The following is a 22,072-nucleotide window of genomic DNA, read 5'->3' as shown; positions in this document are numbered from 1 at the left end:
TAAACAGGCTAATATATTTTCTACCATTTCAAGCATTCATTTTTCCTAGAAGGAAAAAAAAAGTTATTTTGCCTTACAAGAGTTAACCTCTGCAGAGCATTTTTGGTAGGGAGTCAGACTGCGTGTCTGTTAGCTGCAAATTTCAGACTGGCAATGTGTGCACTGTGTGTGTTTCAAACACTTAGTGACTTCAGCATCATTTACTATTTAAGGTTAAAAGCAGTTGCTCTTTCTAATCTGCTGCTCCACAGCCAATGTAATTTTAATACTGTGTGCTGTAAAAAGGAAAGAAATGCAATGCTGAAACATTTAACAGGATATATTTTTCCATCTTTATTTTAAGTTATGAAAACTGTCTGCGAAAAGCTAGTAAGTGTTTCCAGTCCATGATAGTTTCCTGGCATCAAAAGATGAAGAAAATGAAATGAAATATCCAGAGGAAGAAATACCAAGAGGAGAAGACAAAAAAAAAAAAAAAACTTAGATTTTCTGTATTTATCTGTATGGCATGCGTATCTGCTTCACTAGACTGTCAATTTTAATTGAACTGCAACCTACAGTAGTTTGGTTCATGCTGATTCAATTAGAAAAATCCTGTTACTACTTCTTTCCATATTGCCCATAAATAGGAGTATTGTAGGAGTAATAATGTTAACCCCAGCATGCTGGCAAAATGCCAGATCAGGTAATTATGCTCTGCCCATGTAAAGTTCAGTTGCAGCTTCAGCTGAATACATTAGTCTTTATTTTCCCTTCCCAGTCGTCTTATATGGCATTGCTGTGGTTTGTTAAAGAGCCACCCAGATGTGGCCGATTTTCATGATCGCTGAACTGAGTAGGAAAAAACCAGGACCTCTCCTCCTATTGAAATCCTAGACTGTTTACAACGTCAAAGTGCAGTGTTGGGGGATGCAAGTTGCTTGAATTAAAGATAACTTGATGAAGGTACACAGCTGTTTTGGACGGTCTGTGCAGATAGTTAATGGTTTGTGGAAACTTTCTGTACTGATGTTGTTATGACAAAGAGCAGTGCAAAGTTTTCCTGGTCTCTCTCAGGAAGATCTTCACAGGGCAGGTAGGCCAGGCTGTGTCTTTGATGTAGAGAATGATGTAGCATGGGAACAATAATCCTTTTAGCAGCCTACCTGACAGGCCTGCAAGAGGACTACTAATCACCTAAGGCAGAAAGAAGAGGGGCAGTTAGTTACTGAAAAAGTGGTGATGGTGCCACCAGAGAAGAGTTACTAGAAATGGAAATTTTGTACATCCTTTTCTACATACGTATTGATTCTGACTGTTTAAAAAAAAAAAAAGAAACAAAAACTCAAAAAACTTAGGACTAGCCTATGGGAATGGAATCTTTCAGCATATTTACTGTTAGCTCTTCTCAAAAATACACATGATGTTGCTGAAAAAACATATATTTTGAATACAAAATGATCACCAACAGCTAGCTGCTTAATGCAGCATTTATTAACATATGCATGAGAAAAGATGAGCAATTCTGTGCTTTTGCCCACCACCTCGCAAAGGAAACCTTGCCTATAACGCCTAAACAGCCCATGTGAGAGTTAAGAACAATGATTGTGCCTTTCCAGAATCCTGCTTTGGGTGACTTCTAAATGAAATGAAACCTATGTTACAGAACTAGCAGAATAGTGATAGAGTATGATGGGCATTCAGGAGATCAGCAGAAAAAGGATGGCACAGAGGTCAAAACACCAATCTTCTCTTTCAAAAGATCTCCTTCTCTGAAGCGAGGGGGGTGTGCACTGACTCAAATGGCTGAGATGTATCTAATTCTCATGTACTTTCGATCATGGTTTGGTGCCTACCTCACCCTTGTGCCTTGAAGACATCCATAGCTAACAAGTATAGGACACTGTTAACCTTTGCATTGTTAAGGTGGAAGCTGAAACTGCATTTAAGAATTTATGAATCTTCTATTTAGCTTATATTATCCACACTGTCTCTGCATCTGTTTATTGAGCATAGTATTGCCTTGTAAACTGTCTTCATATTTTTTTTTCCTTTGGGATTATGAAGTAGCTCCTTTTAAACAAAAAATGGACCTCATCTAAGTAATACTAATTCTTTCAGTGAGCCTATTTGAATTAACTGGGTTTTCAGTGGAACTGGCTGCATAGCCTAGTACACCTATGTGACTGAGGATGAGAGGTTAGGCCCAAATCTTCTGATTGTGTTTCATGGTTATTTTCAGTCCTCCTAATTTAATTTTTCCGATGTGGGGGGAATAGAGAGGATAGAGGGTTTTCACTTTCTAATGGTGATTGGAAGATTAAAGATGAGCTGCAGGGCTGGTGACAGCACCTAACTGTTCTCAGAACTGACAGCATTAGCTTATGTATCCAATCATACAGTAATGATGCAATCCTTTAGTGTACAGTACATGGGGAACTGTCAGGTCTGCAGCAATCCAATTAAGTTACATGGGTTCTAAACCTAGATGATTTGAGGAAGCTTAAAACAGAGTTAACACTGTGCTGGCTGGTTGTGTCAATTATCTGGTGGGATGTGTTTGTAGCACTGGCTGCTAAAGTGTGTGGGACTTTTTTTCTTTCTTTCCTATAGCAGAACTAGGGAGAACACACTTCAGAGTTAATTATTAACTAGCTTTATTTTTTTTAATTAAATGAGAATCCTAATATATATTTGAAAGAGGTGATCATGCCAGTTGAAAAAAAAAAACCAGGATAGATGCATTATGCTTTGTTCAGGCTCTTTACTGAAAACTGAGGTATAAAAGTTCCTTTATAGTAGCTGAAGCTGTATTAATTTCTGTGGAGGTCTTTGGCTGACCTTTGCAGTGGAAAGCTCAGGCAGGACCTACATGGTTCTTGTCAAAATCTTCTTCTTCTAACCTTTAGTTGTGGATGTCTGCCTGCATTTCTGTTTGTGCTGTTCACATTATCTTTGAATCTGAAATGTGTGAGGCAGAAGAGGAAAGCAGCTCCATGGCATAGCTACCCTTTTTATAACTCCTTTTTTTATGGCAAATTAGTAAAAAACCCTATGTGCCGCCACCTTCGAATTTAGCCCTCTGTCCTTCCAAGTTGTTCAAAGACCTGCAGCCAGGTAACCTTATCAAACTCTTAATGAGGATTTCTCACAGGTGCATGTGTTTGGCTCTTTATTTAGTAATTTGTACAAGGAGCTACCTTATAGACTTGTGAGTAAAACATGCAAGATTAGAAAGAAAAAGAGATCTAGGAAGTAAGGTAACCAAAGGGGTCGTCCAACAAAAACATAACTAGCCCCTTCTTGGGCAAAAGCCTTAGGAAAGAGAAGTGTCACTCACTGAGCTATGTTATCAGTAACCGGCCTTCATTATCTCATGTGGAAATTCCAGTCAGTATCTGGTCCTCTAAAAATATGTTGCTGCCGGTCCCAAGAAGCTAAGTTCTGGCCATGACAAAATCAATGACAAAATCCGTATTGATTTCACTGAGACCCTGATTTCAGCTCAGATACATAGATCTAAGAAGTTACTGGCTTGATCTCATCCGCCACTTCAGAGAAGGCGTCAGGAGAGCTAGTCACATCTGTATCGGAGTGAAAACAATCCAGCTAGTTAGGTACTATGTTTCAGGAAAGGAACTGCAAGAATGAAGGAAAATCCACAAAGTGAAGTCGAGGAGGGAGGAACAGCCTGGCTACATATCAGAGAGGAAGCCCATTTCAGCTTTATGAGAGGAAAGTTCTTCAGAATTTGCACTATCAAAGTTGATAGAATTATTTAACTTTTGTCACATGTTATTCTTGTATGCCATATTGGACTCTGATAGAAAACAAAATATTGATCTCAGATAGTTCAATTGGCTAGCATAAGCACTCCCATCAGCTCATATTGCAGAAAAGGTCCTTCTAAGGTCAGTGATTAGCCAAGGCTGACCTTCTGTGAAGAATAAGCCAATGTAGGTGCTACTTTTGGTGGCTGTTTTTGCAATGGATTTTAAAGCAAGAAATGTCATTTGTTTATTGTTCAACTGCCCCATGTACCTCTTTGATATCAAGGTATATATCAATATGTATTCATATATTTCTTCTTAACATTCTGCTTGCTGATCAGGCAAAGCTGACCCATAAAGACAGCCACATGCATTTCTCCCAGGACAAAAAAGACATTCTCAGTACAAATTAAAGTCTGTTACTGTGAGCTCAAGCATACCCTCATCTGTAGGAAGGAAAGGTTGAAAAAGAAATGAGCAGCAATGGCCCAGTCCTCTTGCTATCTACAGTCATGGGCAAAACTCCCAAGAGAAAGCCAGAAAGAAGAAAGGGAAGCAGGAGAATTTTTAAACACAGAACTTCCCCTTTTATCATGTTTCTAATCCTATTTTCTTTGCTTCTTTTTTTCTTGCTTTGTTGTTGTTTGTCTCTGGCATGTACATTCTTGAGGCTTTGTAAGGATTCATCTGAAGGGGGAAACTGAAGAGCACATTTTGTTTGCTAACGAATAACCTGAATTTTTTCATCACAGAAGCCAATCAGAGGAAGGAGATTCTAGTAGACGGGGTAGGGAGATTTGCATATTAACAGCGCTGTTATTGAAGAGTAGCTGCCTTATATTTAGACCACACTGTTCACTCTGATTGGCCAATAACGGCTGCCAGCCAATGCAGATGAGGGATTCACAGGTCATATGTTTTTTTGGAGAGACTCGTACACGCTAATATAAATCAGAGAGCGAAACCAGAGTGCAGGAAGCCGAGTAAGTGGAGCGAACCTGTTTGATTACGCCTCTGTAACTGCACAGCATCCATGCCCTCTCATTGGCTCAGAGTAGTCTATCCCTGCGTAATGTATCATATTGTGTATATTAATGTTTCGGCTTTACAGTTCTATTTCCATTAAGGGAAGATTGCCTATGAGCCTCTTAGTGGATAAATAGGAATTTACAGCTTTCAAAAAATCTCTTAAAGCTTGCAGGGTCTGCAGAAGAAGGAATTACACATGACTATTTTTGAAGCTTTAAAAGGTCCAGAGGGCCTAATTGTGCTCTCAGATATGCCAGTGCAGCTCCTATTGAACTCTTTGGATATAATGCATGCTTATGAGACAGCTAAAACGAGTCCTCTTTTTAAATTTTAGAAAAAGAATCCTTCAGTTATTAACAAATTAGACTGTAAGGTCTTTGGGGCCAAGGCAGCAACTTCCCAAGAACTATACAGAATAACAACGCGAGGTCTTAGCTGCAACCTGGAAATGTCCTGACCTACAAATCGCAAATACGTGCTGAAATGAGGAAGTGTTAGTGAAAACCACACAGAGAAGATAATACCTGTTTCTGCAGACTTGTGCATGCATACCTGGGTGGGTGTTTGTCCAGAGAGTTCCAGGGGAGGGAAACAGTGTAAGGGCACAGCCCTAAATTGCCAGAACAAAATAACCCCTTCAAATGTTTTCGTCACATGCAGCCAGATATGTTAAGTCCAGTATCAGCAGAGACACTTTCTTTTACCTCTGTTTTATATCAGCCAAGGCTTGACACAACAGTCAAGAGGGCTGTGTTGGAAAGGTCTGCTCAGTGTTTGTTGTTGTATGTGTGTGTAGGTTTCAAAGTACAATTACATTCAGTGTTAGAAAAGATGAAGAGGAAAATTTAGCACAGGTAAAGGCAACAAGCTTCAGAGTTACATTCAGATACTGGAGTTTAGTATGTGATTTGTTAACTCTTGCCTCATTTAACAACTAGTTAAGGTGAAGAACGTGAACTGTATGTCAACTTCCCTAATTTTCTGCTTATTTTTAAAAGTAGATGCTTGCTTAGGAATGAACAGGCTTAAGGCTTGTGCTTTAGCAGACTGAATAGGTGTGTTTTAGTGTAAATAATATGGGAGAGGATGCCCAAGTTATAATTATGTCTTACTTTCGTCAGGGCTAAGTCTAACAGAAATGCCTCCAGCAACTTTTCCTTTATACAGCTATCTATATCACACGTAAAAAGCACAGGAAGAAACAGTGAAGAAAGCAGCAGCCCACATCTGCACAGTTGGGTGAAGAGCAGCTCCTGCTCAGCAGACGTAGTTAACACTTACCTAAAGCAGAGCATTAATCTCCACGATTTGTCCTCTACGTAGATGTCCTTGTATAATTTGTGTCAGTATTGCTTGTTGTCACTTTTCAAACTGAAGCTGTGACACTAACCCTGCCAGTCAGGGGAAAAAAGCTACACGCAGAGGCAACACAAGCCAGTCTTGTTTAAATCAGATGAGCTTAGTGGTGTGGAAATTACTTCTGTTGCATAAATGTGTTTACTGGTAAACCCAAAACGATGGGCTGGTGAGCCTATATAATTAGCCCAATACCTGTGGATGTATTTGAATGCCACTTTGGTGAAAGAAGCACTATGAAAAAGAGAGGCTGGAGGTTTTTCTGTCAGATCTTCTTTCTACCACTGGAAATCATAGCTGCTGCGTGCAATATTTAATATCTGATGTTAGTTTCCACCTTTCAGCCACAGCCACTTTTCACTTACCAACGAATCGTCACCTAGAAGTATGCTGAAGCCATCTCTGGAGAGGAAGAACTGCTTACAGCAAGCCAGCATAATTTAGGCCAGGAGAAGGAGAACAGGCTTTTCCTATTCAAAAAGCATAAAGAGTTCAGATAAGCAAACACCTTCTGCTGGAGCTGATTGAGCCACAAAAACCTTCCTTAACTCTGCTCAGACAAGGTTTTCAGCAGCATCCCTAGGAGACGCTCAGCTCTCGGGAAGCACTTGTTCCCGCCAGGCCCTTCTGGGCCCAGTGTCTTTTCCTGGGGAGAGCTCTCCTTGGCCACCTGCCCCATGGCTTTGTGAAGGGCAGGTGAGGTCAAGCACTCTCCTCATGCTGTACCCAGCTCTATGTGGGACTGTGAAGGGGCCTGGAAAGGAATAAGTGAAGCCTCCAGCCTCTCTGGCAAGGATTTCCCCATGAAGGGTGCTAGTTTTAAACCATAGCTAACTAGGAGGTGCGAAGCTCTGCAGATAAAACATGTAACACTACTTCTTGCAGGAAGATTTCTAAAAGAAACACCGATCCCATGAGGTGGGGTACAGTTCCCAAAGCAGAGCAAGGTGCTGTAAGCAGAAGCAAGCTGAGTTTGAGCGGGCATACTCGGGCCGGGATGCTCTGCGGAGGTGCTGGGAGTACTTCTGGCATGTTGTGGTTCCTCCCTGTCCCAGCTCCCGCAGCTCTGCGGGTCCCGCTCCGCTGCCCGGCGCAGATTGCCGCACCTCGGCACACAGAGCGGGGCGCTTGGCGCTTCCTCCCCCAGCAGCCGGCTCCTCTCTGCCCTGGCGCCGGTGGCAGAGGCGATGGGGGTCCGGTCCGGTCCGGTCCAGCCCGGCTCCCTGCGCCCGGCGGCGCCCCCGCTTCGGCTGCCCCCGGCCCGGCGGGGCCGCTGCCCCCGGGGCGCCCCGCGGCCGCTCCCGCCGCCGGGCTGCGCCCTCCCCGCCCTCCAACCCGGGCCGCCTCCTCCTCCTCCTCCTCCTCCCCCTCCTCCTCCTCCTTCCTCCTCCTCCTCCTCCGGGAGCCTTGCCTCCGCTGCACACCTGCTTTGCCATTTGTCGGCGGCTTTGCTAGGAGGGGAGAATTTTCCCTCGGTCCCTTGCAGCATCCCTCCCCGACGCACACACACACACACACAGAGGCACCGCGCTGTCTGTGTGCGTGTTGTGCATCGGCGGCCGCCGCCTCTCCGGCACCCCGCGCCGCCGGCCCCGCGCTCCCCGCCGCCGCGGGGCGTCCTCGGCCCGCTGCAGCGCCGCCGGCCCGGGCGCCGCCGGCGGAGGCGGCGGCGGCAGCGGCGGCGGCTCCCGCTGCTGCGCGGCCCGGCACCGGCAGCCGGTAGGTACGGCGGGGGGCCGGGGAGGCGCTGCGGAGGCACGGGGCGGGCAGGGGAGGGCGGCGGGAGCGGGGCGAGCCGCGCTGCCCCCGGCCCCGCCGCCGCCGCCCGCCTCGCCCGGCTCCGGCTCCGGCTCCGGCGGGGCCCGCGGCGCCCCCGCGGCACTAGCTCTCCGCCGTGAGTCAGAAAGTTTGCTCTCCTGGGCGCGGGGTTTTTGTTGTTGTTTGGGGTCCGGCTGATTTTGAGATTTTTTTTTTCCTTCCTTTTCCGTTTTTCTCCTAGCGGGTTATTTATTTATTTATTTATTATTATTATATATATATTTTTAATTGTGGCTGCTGCGGCGGCGAGGAGGACGGCGCTCACGCCGCGGAGAGCCCCGCGCCGGGCCGGCTCCCCCGGGGCACACGCGTGGGCCGGCGGGCAGCCCACCCTGGGCAGCCGGGCTCGGACGCCGGGGTCCCTCCCTCCTTCCCCCCGAGACTTAGCGGGCTGCGGCTGCAGCCACGAGCACCCAGGGCGTCCCCAGCCTCAGCAAGGCAGCCCCCGCCCCCGCAGTTTCCACGACAGTTTTTGTTGGCAGCTCAGAGGGTGACTGACTGTCCCATCCCTCTCCTCCTGCCTGTTCCTTGAGTGCCTGCTTTGCAGCAGGGTTCAGGGAAGCTCTAGGTGACAGGCTCCCGGTGCGCGACCTGCGAGGCACGGGGGAAGCGTTAGGCACCGTTTCGGCAGCGTTACCGTAGTAGGTTACTAGCTGGAGAGCAGCCGGGTCCCACCGTGGCACGGAGTGGGATCGGTGGTGGGTCGCGTCCGTCCCTCGTTTCTTTGATCTAACCTCTAGAGGTAGCTTGTTGTTGTGAGGTATGGGAAAAGCTGTCTTGCATTTCACTCCTGTTCCTTAATTTTAAATGTGTTTTTCGTGGGGGCTTTCTCGCTTCTATGAGGAAGGTTAGACTCCCAGTAAATCTGTCTCAGGGCAGGAGGGGCAAGAAGCTCTCGGATCCTTCCTGTGAATTGGGTGTTTTCTATGCTGCATGTTCTTATTTCTTTTTTAATCATTGGAAGTTCTGCTGAAATATGTCAAAAGCTTTGATGTCTTTTGCAATGTATACCTCATTCATTTTTTTCCCCTCAAATTTAAAATGGAATGATACAATTCATAGGCATTAATAAATAAGTTGAAAGCACTTTGAAATTGTGTGTGTGGTGCATGATGTGAAATTGTAGATATGCATAAAAAGTAATAACTACTGTGCAGGTTTTATTTAAAACCTTTTCTATATGGCTGTGTGCACAAGTCTATTCATCTGTCTCTCTGCTTTTAAGTGTGATTGTTTTTTTGCTACTGAGGTCTCCTTCCATCGTGTTGTGGGAATGCGTTCATAGGCACCCACATTTGTCTGGTTTTAACAGTCTTTTAATCTCTTGCTCTAGGAAGATTGGTTACTGTCAAAATATGTGAAATTTGCTGTTGTGGCTTACTATTTTAGATCTCTTTCCCTGGTGTTTTTATTTATTTATCTATTTTATACTGAACTGGGGTGGGGAGGGGGGGGGGAAGAGTGAAGGGAATGATCTTAGACTTTTCTATCTATCCTAATGGGCAAAATATGTTACATAAAGGATTTAAGGCACCAACATAACCCTGAGTTGAATTCCAGAAAAATGATTCCAGTTTATTTGTTTGCCTGCACCAGGCGTTCTGCAGGATGTGGTATTTACAGAACTTACACTGTACAGTAGCTCTCAAGTAGTAAGAGAACATTTTGTATCCTCAGAAGCAAAAGTCTCTGGCAAGTCAGACAAAACTGTAGATACAATAGTGGAACGATGATGCACGTGTGTACGGGTGTATGTATATAAATATCACTAGACTATTTAAGTTCATTTTTCCTTAGGATAGTTTGTCTTCTTTGACCTGAAATATTTGCATTCTTTCCCTTGAATTTTGAGGCATTGTTATTGTTCCCTCCCTATGTGCATGTGTTTCAGTGTTAGTCTTAATCTCTCTATGAAATACAAAATAATCTAGTAATAGATTTAGAAGACACTATTGCCAGGCAAACCAGGCAATAGATCATGAAATCAGACAATAGTATTTTGTTTCCTAGCAACCCCCTACTGTGAACAGAAAACAAAACGATGGTGGATGCTTCCACATCATGATAGCTGTGTATCAAAATCTTGAAGTAGATACAGAACTATTAATTGTGTAGTAAGATTTGTTCCTATTTGTTTCAGCTGCTTTGTTAATATCTTCCATTTGTGAGGAAGAGATTTACTAGGAGTTGCAGTTAAATGCAATTAAATGGTTAAGACTTGACTCTGCTGCTCTTAGCTTTATAACACTGTCTGTTAAAATGATGAGGGCACAAAAATAGTAATATCTGTAGAATTTTTGCTAGCAAGAGTCATTTGAAATATCCTGTTTGTATTGCTGGAATATTTTTAAATCTATGCTATTACAGACCCTTGGAAATCTGATTTACGATCTACTGTTAGATACAGTATGCAATATCTTTTTGGACCTTATCTTGTTCATCAGCTTTTATCTTTGTGTTTTAAAACTACATTTGTTAGCATGTAGTCAACAAATCCTTTGTTGCTGACGGGAATGGGGAGTGAAACCCAAAGCGCTGCTTTGCCATGTTTACATCCTTGGCACCCAGTGTGAAAGAGAAAGAAGAGCCATCACAGTGCAGCAGAATTGGGTCCTAAGCCATGAGGTTTTTAAAAGTGATTTTGATAATGCAATAATTCCCTCAGTTGGAGTGTCTGAGCATTGAAATGGAATCTCGACGCTGGACGGATCTTAGATGCACTTTGTGCACTGCCATCTATCTGAAAAAATCCATTAGTGCAGGCTGTGGATCTAACCCTCTATCTGTACTTACTGCCTATCGGGTTTCAGCTTTTCAGCAGGTGTTAGTGCTTTGGCGGCTGCAGTAGGAAAAAGAGACAAGTAGCCACAGATGAGTAACTGCGTGTACAACCTAAAAGAGGAGATGCTACAATTTTGCCTCTTTGCCACCCTTCCTTCCTTTGTAGTAGAAAGTAGAAAGTTGTTCACGGGAGTTTTACCTCTGCCTTCCGCATCCGGTACTACTTACCCATGAATAAAAAACAGTGCTGGTTTTCCCATTGGTTTCATCAATGAATCTGCAGAAGTGGAGTTGTTTATTGCATACAAGTTTTTAACACCGTTGAATACGTCTTGGAAACTATAGAATCACAAGGAAGATTTCCTGTGTGGAAAACTGCAAGCTTTGATTAGGTATGCATTATTAAATAACAGTGTTTGTGCATGGGAACTGCGTTCTGTGAGTGATTTTGGGGGGTTCACAGTGTTATTTAAGAGATCCAATGTGCTATCCTGTACAGTTTATTTATATTGCCTATAGATTTCTTTCTGATTCATCTCAAGTACCGAGGTAGGAAAGTCTTACAGTGCTTCAATAAAAATAGTTGAACAGTCAGAGAATATTATAATTCTGATAAATATCAATGAGAAGCTACTTATGTATTTTGGAAAGCCTGCATTTTAGTACCCTACTACATGGGGACAGTTTAATTTAGAACACGTTAATTGATTTTTGGAAGGCTTTATGTTTGAGAGGAAGTAGTCACTTTCCAATTTTTCTCCTGTGCTTCGTTTTGATGGCAGTCCTGCCAAACCTAGAATCCTACAGTCAGGTAGTCCCCAGATTAAACTTGGTACGGCTAACTAAATGCAGTCACCACAGGCAGCCCCTGCCTGTGTTTACCAGACGACAGAATGAGGGAAGGCAAAGAAAACAAAATCACTTCCAAATGTCTTCCATTGTTTATGTGCAGAACAGTTCACAAGCTTTTTCTCCCCCCCCCCGTCTTTTTTTGTTTGTGTGGACTTTTTAAGTACTGTCCAAGAAACTCCAACTGTATTTATTGCTAGCGATGAATGTAAAACCTTACATCTGCTGTTATGTAGGTTGGAAACTGGTGGAAATAGTCAGCCCATGAGCAAAAGCAAAGTTTAGTACCTTCTTTTCCCTCCTTCCCCTTAAAATCCATCTTGTTTGGAGCACTGAATTTAGTGTGTTTCACTTAAGGCTATTTGGTACATATGAATTAAGAAATTGACATCTTTGCTCTTTCCTTTTAACTACAAAATGATGGTAGAGGCTAATGAACTGACAGGGAATGTCCTGCCTATCTTATGTGAGATACATGTGCTGTAGTCCTATAGTTCTGTGATTTTTTTCACAGCCCTTTCTTTTTTCTTTTTTTCTTTTTGACAGTACTGCAGTAACAAGAATATAGCGTTACTTATTGCATGTTTAAATCCTAGAGGCTTAATGATTGTTGTAGTGTTACATATTTACTTAAATATTTGTTTCCTTTTCTTATCTTAAGAAAGGAACAAATGTGCAATGTTAGTTTTGGACTATCTCGAAGCTTCTTTTTAAAATCCTATAACATAAATGCACTGAGCTGTCAATTCTTGCCAAATATGGAAAATAAACCATCCAAGTGATTTACAGACACTGAGCATTTGATTCAGCAAAGCATTGACTTGCATGCCTAATTTTAATTTCTTCCTTCCCCCCCACCCCGCCCCACATATGCTTAAGCTCATCTCTGCTTGCTGAGATCAATGGGATTTAAGCATGTGGTTAAAGTTAGGCATGCAATTAAATGCTTTGTTGAATAGGGGCCTCAAGCAAAACCTATAACCTTTGAAAATAACATCATTTTTGCTTTGAAATAAACAGAAGTAGAATAGAATTCTTACAGGATAGTAGAGAAAAGGGAACAAAATTGGGTAAAATGCAAGCTCTCCTGGGGAGGAGTGTCAAATGTTCCTGATGGGAACTTACTCATGGATAATAGTAGTGCTGGAAAGAATCTAATATTAATACCTAACAGGAAGCAAGACATGAATTTACAGTGTGATTTGATTACAGAACAGATCGATTTGTTTTTGAGTTGTCAACAAAAAGGTACAATGTCAGAGAGCAAAGAGGTAGGATTGCCTTTTTACAAGACTATTCTGAATACATGTGAAAACTCTGAATATCATATTATCAGAAAGTTATTGACAAACTGAATGGAGCTCAAAGAAGAGCAACAAAATACTCAGGGGTCTGGAGGAACTAGCTTGAGGGGAAAAATTCAGAAATAGGCGTATCCTTAACCTAGCATTGAATGAGTGGAGATAGGTTACCTACATTCGGATATTTGAAATGTATTGCAACAAAAGGAATCGGATTTCTCATTACAGCACATGGGAGAATACCTAGGACTAAATGGAGAAATAAAGGAAGTAAAAGCCTAAGGTGAATATTGGGCAACAACTTCATGATGGAAAGATGCATTACAGTCTAGAATAATCTGAGGGTAGTGAAAGCCCCACTTACTCGGACCTTTAAAACAAGAGGAGCAAGTCATTAATAAATGTACTAGGGGAAGAAATCCTGCATTTTGAAGGAGATGGAATACAGGATCTAACAGCCCTTTCTCACGTGTATGTTTGTTTTCGTTTCAGATGAAGGTTACAGGAGAAACTAGGCCAGATATTGGGCCAACCACCCTCGACTTGATTTTTCTCAAACAGGGGTCTTTATACTTTGGCCAAGCAATTTTCAGCGCCAACAGAGGTGGTAAAAAGTGCTTTTATAAATGCATGACTTGAAACAGGTTCATAATGTGGGCGCAGGTTGAGTTGGTGCTGTAGCAGTGTTTATAGAAAGATCAGCTACAGTAGATTTTACAGTAAACAGCTCTATTTTTTACATTTGTTTGTTTTTACCTTTTGAAAACAATGAGCATCCCATCACAGTGCAGAGGGCACAGGGATGACAGCTTCTGCAGCATTTTGTTTAATCATATAATGAAGCTTACTGCCATCAGATGGCAATGATAGCTAGCTAGCAGGTACTACCGCTTCCTTTCTGCCCCTTTATCCTGATGCCCTGGACTCATAACAGCTGTCTCCTATGATCTGGCTGGACTGTGCACAGTGCAAGCCCTGATGACTACTATCACCCTGGAAAGGGGAGGAAAGACTGGCTTGTTTTCTCAAAAAGGCCGAGAGAGGAGGACAGATGCATGAGTAGCCTTTCCCAGGGTGCACTGATTTAAATGGCTCCTACATCTGTTCAGCCTGGGAGAGAGCTTCTCCAGGTAAGATGCAGGTTCAAGCAAGAGCTGGCATTTTTCTTGTGGAGCTCTTGCCTGGAATGATGTAATTGCACTAGTCTTTTCTAATTCATTTTATATTGAAGCAAGTGTTCAGAAAAAATGGTTGTGCAGAATAAAGACTGTCTGACATAGGGCCATGTTTCCCGACAGCCATGGAAATTGCAGAAGAGAAGGTAGATTCTGCTTTGTTGTTCTTAGTGGATACCTGACAGCTGACTGTTTATAAACAAGGCCTATTTTGGTAACAATAAGATTTAAAAAAAAAAAAAAGTGTTTAAGAATAGCCTTTCCATGCATGAAATGATTAAAATAGCAAGCTTGTATACCAATGCCTCGCATAAGCTAAAGCTGATCTGCGGTAGAGCTGCTTGATGAGGCTGACCTTTTTTTTAACTACTTGATGGTGCAAGAAAGGGGTGCATTGAAGCTGTCACTTATAGTAAATCTTTAGGTTTTCTGTGTGAAGCATAAGGTTTGATCTGCCTGTAACTGAAAGTCAGTACCCTCTCAATGTACCAGAGGTGACCACCTAAATCCTCTGACATATAAACCAGGTGTTGCTGGTGTTTGTCTTGAGGGTTGGTTGATGATATTGGGGATGGAGGTCAGAGAGGGGGCCAGGTGAAGCTGGAGGAAGGTTTTCTTGGGCATAATGTAAGGGCTAAGACTGAACTTACTGGCAATGCATTGCTGATGTAAAATGGACATTTTTTTTTTTTTCATGAGTGGACCTCAGAGAAGGTTTAAGGTGAGTAAAAAGAACCCATACAATTGAGCGGATGAATCTAGGTCCTTGCCGGTAATAAAATATGGTAGATTGATTTACATAAGATTAATCTTAATATAAGATTATATTGGGTATATTAATACACTGTAAGTGTTTATGTGAGATCAGGCTTATTGGATGGAATCCTTTAGACTGAAAGGTACTGTGTAAATGTAAGATTATTATTCTCTCTGCTGTCTTTCCAAGGAGAAATTAGGTCAACAACAATCTTAATTACAATTTGTTTTTGTTAATAGGTCTTTATTTTTAGAGTTAAGTTAAACAAGACTTTAAAGATTTTTTTATGCAGATGCTTTTAACATGATGTTAGCATTTAGGATATCGGATTTGGTATGCTAAATCTCATCAACTCACTCCACATGAAAGCACAGCATACAGCTCTTTTGGTATGACAGGCAGGATTTATGTGATTTTTAAAGGGGTCTGTGCCCTACACGCAATACAAAAATGCTTCAGGATATAAAAACTGTGTCTGGGGTAGAAAGTATTGAGGGCTTAACAGTATTCTGCAACTGTCTTTAGACTTACCCATACCTGTTAGGAAGCATTTTGACAGGGAAGCAAAGAAGAAATGAAACAGAAGTAGCTGAAGTAGCTGATAAAGTCATGGGGTGAATTTAGGGCAGTAGAATGCAATAACCTGAGTGTGAGCACGCTTTTAGAGCAGATGCTGATATCTGTGCCCTTATAAAAAGAGCCAAGAAGGCTTTAGGTGGTGACAAATAACTTTGTTTCATCTGCAAGTATCAGATTGCTTCTAATGTTTTGCTGGTTTGGCGTTCCGGGAAACAGTGTTACACCCTGATTTAGTGGCTCCTCTGCATATAGAATAGGAGCTTGCTCCTGCCACCAGGTGAAGCCGTTCCCTCTCATTCTCCAGTGGTAGAGGCCTGTGTTTTGGTGGCAAAAATCCTTAGCTAAATCTCCTCTGATGACTTACGATGGATGTTGGCATTATTTCAACACTGACTCAGAAGAAAGAGTTGCATTACTGAATAAGTGATCCACTTAGTTTATTGAGGGTTTTCCTTGGAGGTGTGACCCTGCTTAGTGGTGAAATCTGAGGAGATCACAGCCCAGAGTAGTATGGTTACAGATGCATCAAAAAAGCATATGTTTATAGTCCCTTGCTGGCAGAGGGCACCTGGATGTGAATGAGCACTCTGTGCAGATTTACTAGCTGTAAAGGGGCAGTCTGTTCATGCTCAGTCGTGCCTCCTCTGCAGACGCACATCTGGCTTCCACAGTCTTCACGTGGAGTATAAACAGAGGTATCATTGGCAGGCTGTTACGTATGGAAACCAAAGACTTAAAGGACATGGAAAGTGAGTTTGATTTAGAATCTTCTTTGTTTTGTCTTTCTGTTAGTTGGCCTAAAATGAGTGTCTCTTGGCTTAATTTCTACTTAGCAGTCCTTCGAAGAGGCCCTCGGCCAGTTTTTGGTCAGAGGTTACGCATATCTTAACAACGAGAGGAAATATTGTTTATTCTGGTGACTTTTTTTTGGATTGGGGGGAGGCAATGTAATCCCCCATTTTATATGAACAACGTAACAATTGTCTTTTTATTTTGCTGACAGCCTGTAAGAGAGCACACACTTTCAGCTCCTACAGGGAACTGGGCTAAACTTGACCTGATATACTCCAGGTGAAAGGCTTGGTGTACTGTTGCCAACCTACTTAGCTATCCAGTTTCTTGCCAATTCTGTAAGCAAGGTTAATATTATTACACAGAACATGTGAAACCAGATGCAATGCGTGTGTAATTAGTTGGGGTCTGCAGCTTTATTTTCCAAGGTACGTTTGTTTAACTTTAGTATCATTTTGCAGAACATACATAATGTGCTCTTTGTATTGTTTCCTTTGCTAAATAGAAGAAGGATCTAATTTCAGCCTGGGAAGGAAACTATTTACCTTTTTAAGTAAAAGGGAAAAAGGTTGAAAAATTGGAATTTCTTCTTATGTTTCCTCAGAAATATTAAGACATTATATAACTACACAAAGTCTCCAGGGAAAGGGAAAGAGAACACTCACTGATAATGAAAGAAGAGAGTAACTGCTTGATGTTTTCTATTCCTCATGGATAGTGAGGAGAAGGAAGTGAATGGCGTACAGTGCAGCCAGGTTTTGTTGGTTAGAATGTGGAAGTTCTTCCATATATACTTCTATATCGAAAACATAAATGTTCCCAGAGTAACTAGACAGCAAAGACTTGTGGTCATCTTGAAATCATGCAGAAAATCCATTTCTTTTGGTTCTTCAATGTCAAATGGGCTGCCAGATGAAACTAAAAACTGAAGTAAAAGAGCAGAACATTGAGTCTGATAATCCTGAAGATGAGATGCTTTGACAGCCCTGTCACTGAAATATAGCTGTGATGATCCATGAAGTCACTGTTCTTGTTGTTTCAGAGGCTCCTCAATATGAACTTCGTTCAAGAGAAATCAAAATTTTTCTTTGTTGTTAGGGAGCACAGAGAGCAATAGCTGCTCATGTCTTAAACACTAGGAAAATAAAGACCTAAAACTTGGTAAGAAACTTCTTTTTGTGCTAACACTGCAGTCAGCATAACACAAAATGAGCAATATAGGCTGAGATGCAAGCCTTTATATATTACCCTTTTAAAGAGACTTACGTTCACCAGTTCACTTTTAAATGGATAAGGGAAAAGGGGAAATGCAGAACTAAAAAACAACCCCTAAGATAACCAGCACTTGTATTAATGCAATGTGGCTCACTGAATATGAGAAATGTTCGGAGAATGGCTATAAGCATCCATGCAAGGAAAAATGCAAACCTTTGTAATGCTATCAGTTATGTCTCTAAGGGATGCTACGGAGTACCTGTATGACAAGGAGGTGCTCTGTAAGTGCCTAAGGAGCAAGAGTAGCAGCAGTAGAAACAAAATAAAATGAGAACTTCTGAAGCCAATTTGTCCCAATGCTGAGAGTTTGTTCTCTGTGAGAACAAACAGTCACGGCTGCATGATTAGATGATGACTGGAAAAAGTAAAATTTGTACTCCATTCCTTCAGTTACTCTGAGGTTGTTCTCTGAGGAAGATCTTGTCTTTATTTTTGCCTCTAGTTTGGGATTCTCAATAACGCAAGTGTATTTGAAGTGAAACTAAATGTGGCTTTTATATAAATCTTGTACTGCAAGAAATTCTCCCGAGACTAACTAATCTTAAGAAAGCAACCAAAAATGATTTCAGAGGGATTTTGACCAACTATAGCCTGATGACACTCTGTTTTAGAGGAAGAAAATTTCCACTTAACTGGCAAACAAATAGCACTAAATATTTGAGAAAAATATTAAAGGATGCTCCAGAAGCTATAGAAACTGAACCACAATATGAATGCATTGGATGAAGGCTGAGAACAGGAATAAGCCTGGTAGGAGAGTGAAAATTCTGTCTGCTATGTCCACTATGAGCAAAGGAAAAGTGATAGGCTGAGTATGTTGCAAGAAAGAACATGTCTAGGAAAAAAATTCTAGTGGTAAGGATGTAGAGAGGAAATGGGGTGGTCAGAAGGAAGGTGATCCTACAAGGTAGACTGAAATCCGGATTCTTACAGTCTGTCATCCCTCTTTGTGTAAGAATAATGGAGAACTGTAGCAGTAAAGTTACAGGAGACACTGGCAGATGAACATGCTTATAGTCCAGGTTTGAAAATATCTTCTTCCCAGTCCAATGTTCAGCACTTTGCCTTGTTGTACCATTATGCTTGAAATATTTTAAGTTCACTTGTTCGTGCATGGTCCCTTGCTAACATAAATTCAGGTTCAGCCCTGGCTGGTGTGTAGGCCTAGATAGAGAGAAACTGAATCTATCTTCAAAAGGCTTATGCAGACATATCCCAGGTTGTTAAAGAACAACTAAAAATAGACTAAAAAATGGTAGACTAGACTATTTATACAGTTATGACTCAATTATGGCAATTTTGTGCTTTCAGAGTTGCACGCTTTCAGTTTTGGACCATGTTGGAGGGATAATCATGTTACAAAATGAATTCAGTAGTGCATGGCTTGTGTTTTACCTAATAAAATCTTTATGGACTTTAACTTAAGGGTTTTCTAGTGGCTGTTTTATGTTGGAGAGAGAAAGATGCATTTGTTCTGGAAAGCATGTAGGGAAAAGACTAAGTAACGTATCCCAGTTCCAGCTTTTCTCTTGACTTTCACTTCAAAGTTAGTAACAAAACTTACGTGTAAACCAATGAAAGCAGAAAAATATGTTAGGAGTACCAGAATAAGCAGAATCCTTTTGGCATAGAGTTTTGAGCTCTCTTAGGAAACAAATTCATTCTCGTGCCTTGTGTGTTGATGGAGATTGCATCCTTTTTATGTGAGTAATAAGTCAAATATTCTTTTAGAGTTAAGATCTATAGGGTCGGATTCTGATTCCCAGTGATTTGTCTTAAGTAATCCAAACTGTAGAGGTATTCATGAGTTATAGTACAAGAATAGATTATAGGCTGATTCTTACGCCTTAAGATTTTAATATGATTATAAAAGGAATATTTATCTTCAATTTCTAAATATCTAGCAAGTTACTGAGTTAATCTAATGTTGTCCTCATTCTGGAGGAGGTTTCATAAGTTGAATTTCATTGTCAAATACCATTCAGGCAGGCTTATGTGGTGGTAACATTAACTACTGATACGGTTATCCTGATGATACAGGTCTATCATTAACTAGAATTACAGTGTAACTCCAATTGTTTTCAGCAGTGAAAGACCACATTGCGGAAAGAAAGAAAGCACGCTATTTTGCAGTCACTATGCAATTAACTCATATAACCTTTATGCTTGTCATGCTTTGTATAAGATCCAGGGTGACCAGCTGTAGGTCACTTATATGAGAATGAAGACCCTGTGGCTGAGAGGCAGTTTATTAGGATAATACTGTGGTGTGAAGATCAGCTGTCACAGTAGCTGCTGTTGAAAGTGTGTTTGTAAAGTGTCCAACTTGCAGTAAATAAGAGTTGCCTGACTTGGACTGTTTTGAATTCTGAAAGACAGAAACACTGACCAGATAAATGGTGGTGTTGTGAGTGCTGGAGCCAACCCCGCCTTGTCTTCTGCAGATTCTGCTTCAGTGGTAGTTCCTCTGTGGATTTTCTGAAGAGGGTGAAGTACCTACCATTTCACACCATGGGGCATTAGTCATTCCCCCCTGCCTTCTATTCAGTGGCTTACTTATTTTCAGGAAAATGTAAGTGCTGTGCCCTCTGTCAGGTTTAGTTGGTGTTGACCAAAGATGCCCCCACTTCCTGGAGAGAATGGAGGGGAAACAGATGAAGACACAGATAAAGCCATCATGGATGCTCTGTTTCTAGAACGCAGGGCTAAACAAATCTGTTTCTTAGACATTTATCTTTTCCAGAAAGAATAGAAAAGTTTAATTGAATTCTTCCATCCATATCAAAAGTGCAAAGGGTGTTGATGCTTGCTGGTACCTCTATGTGTTTGTCACTGGGAAGCCCGCAGCACTGTGCAATTGATCACTCAAAAACGTGCATATAATCTGTTTAAAACAAAATGTACTTCTTTCTTTTTACCATTAGAGCAAACCAAAGCTGTTGCAGATAGTAGATCGCTTGTCACCTTTAGAGTATGTATGATTACAAGTCTGGTGTCTGACTACTGGCTGTAGTAATATAGTGGCAAGTTCTTCCAGCGTCACTTTAAACATTTTCTGTCGATTTTTTTTTTTTTCTCCTAAAAACCTTAGTTAATGTGTAGTTACATTTGAAAGCATCTCTTATTTCAGCCTTTTAGGGAACATGAGTTTTCTGTCAAAAGCATAAAGAAAACTCCAGGTTTAAGATTTAGCTTTGCAAACCCGTCCTCCTTCTTCAAACATTCATATGAAAATACACCGTTAACTGTAAGATTACCTGGCCACTTCAGCAGCCTAGAAGAGGTCCAAAGTCCAGCAATAGTCAATTCTCAAGGAATTTCTACTACCTATTGTTAATATTCATTTTATTCTAATACACAATTTGATAGTACTCTTTCCAAATTCTCTCCTCTTTCTTTCTGTGAGCTGCAATGACTGTTTTATCAAAATGGCAGAGTATTCACTGGTGAAAAGTGGAACCCAAAGCCTCTTTCTCCCCAAAACCCTCTTGAAATTTTCAGAAAATCCACTTTAAATTTATTTCATAGCTATTCCTTTGCTAATTGCTAACAGCCCATAATTTTTCTCTGATAAATTGGTCATTGACAGCTGATAGAAGACTTATCAAACTATTTATAAGGTTATAAAGTACTAATAACTCTGCTTAATGAGAGAACTTGTAATTTCAGGTGCACAGTGGCTGCTGTATGGAGTACTATGACAGTTTTTGCACCTCCTATTCTCTTACCTAGGAAAGACCAGTCATCCTAAAAAAATCCCGAGCTGATGTTATGGTATGCAATGTCTCAGGTGTTTAAGTGTGGAAAATCAGTCAGGCATCGCTTGAGCTCAGTCTTATTCCCATGGGAGTTCAGGAGTACCGGCAAAAAGTCCCACTACTTGACAGAGATGAGACTGAACCCAGAACTGTCAACACTGAATGAAGCTTCTTTAGTCAAGGACACAAATTTCATTTGCTTCCCCTTCAGCTCTACTTTCCAGTTTAATTTGAAGGGGAGGAGGGGGAAGGAGAGGAGGAATGTAGATTTTGTTTGTTTGTTGTAAGTTGTCCCTTTTGTATGTCTTCCTCCCTACTCCTTCCTTTTTGTCTTATCTTTTCTCCTTTCAGTTTTTAACCCTCCTTTTTCCTACTCTTTTTGTCTGTTTCTGTCCCATGTCTTCCATTTCTTTTGTATTTCAGAATTGCCATTTCCTTTTAATGCACCACCCTCTTTATGACTTTCTTTTTCTTTACTCCCTTCAATTTTTCTATTTATTTTTCCCTCTCTCCTACATTATATAGCTTTATTGAGAAGATCCTAATTAATTTACAAGGATTGTAGAATCTATTTTTAATTACCACTTTTCTTTGATTTTACATTTGAAGCTTACTGTAAGTGTTTTTGCTCGGAAACACTGTTTCATCCACTCTTAACTTTTTTGCTGTTCTTTGTGAGTGACAGAAATGTGCATACATTGTATGAAGTAAAGATGGATAATGGATGAAGTCCAGCCATGTTGTATGACCACACTTAACTTCTTATTGTTCTGAGACATAGAAAACTGAGCCTCTTCTTGGTAGACTGTCCTGTCACCTGAGTTTCTTGCTCTCAAAAATAAACTTCTCATAA

General features: G+C 41.3%; 1 protein-coding gene and 1 long non-coding RNA gene across 10 annotated transcripts in view; one reads left to right on the top strand and one right to left on the bottom strand.

Moving 5' to 3' along the window:
* Positions 1-311: 311 nt before the first annotated feature.
* Positions 312-8,683, bottom strand: LOC138065574 (uncharacterized). Its single transcript, XR_011138596.1, has 3 exons — positions 8,590-8,683; positions 6,500-6,604; positions 312-1,176 (listed from the first exon to the last, which is right to left on the bottom strand). It is a non-coding gene; the product is annotated as an uncharacterized lncRNA (long non-coding RNA).
* The window catches only part of ENOX1 (ecto-NOX disulfide-thiol exchanger 1), a 374,358-nt gene continuing 359,866 nt past the window's right edge, over positions 7,581-22,072 (top strand). For 5 of the 9 annotated variants that reach the window (XM_068929749.1, XM_068929750.1, XM_068929748.1 and 2 more), the window contains exon 1: positions 7,781-7,853. The gene's annotated coding sequence lies outside the window, so the exon portion shown is untranslated. Of the gene's footprint in view, positions 7,690-7,780; positions 7,854-7,961; positions 8,029-8,440; positions 8,713-10,887; positions 11,126-22,072 lie in introns of those variants that run through there. The other 4 variants (XM_068929740.1, XM_068929745.1, XM_068929742.1 and 1 more) reach the window with 4 other exon arrangements.

Source organism: Struthio camelus, chromosome 1, assembly GCF_040807025.1.
Source record: "Struthio camelus isolate bStrCam1 chromosome 1, bStrCam1.hap1, whole genome shotgun sequence".
NCBI classification, from domain to species: domain Eukaryota; kingdom Metazoa; phylum Chordata; class Aves; order Struthioniformes; family Struthionidae; genus Struthio; species Struthio camelus.
Note: the sequence above shows the minus strand (reverse complement) of the source record. Positions and strands in the feature narration are given on the sequence as shown.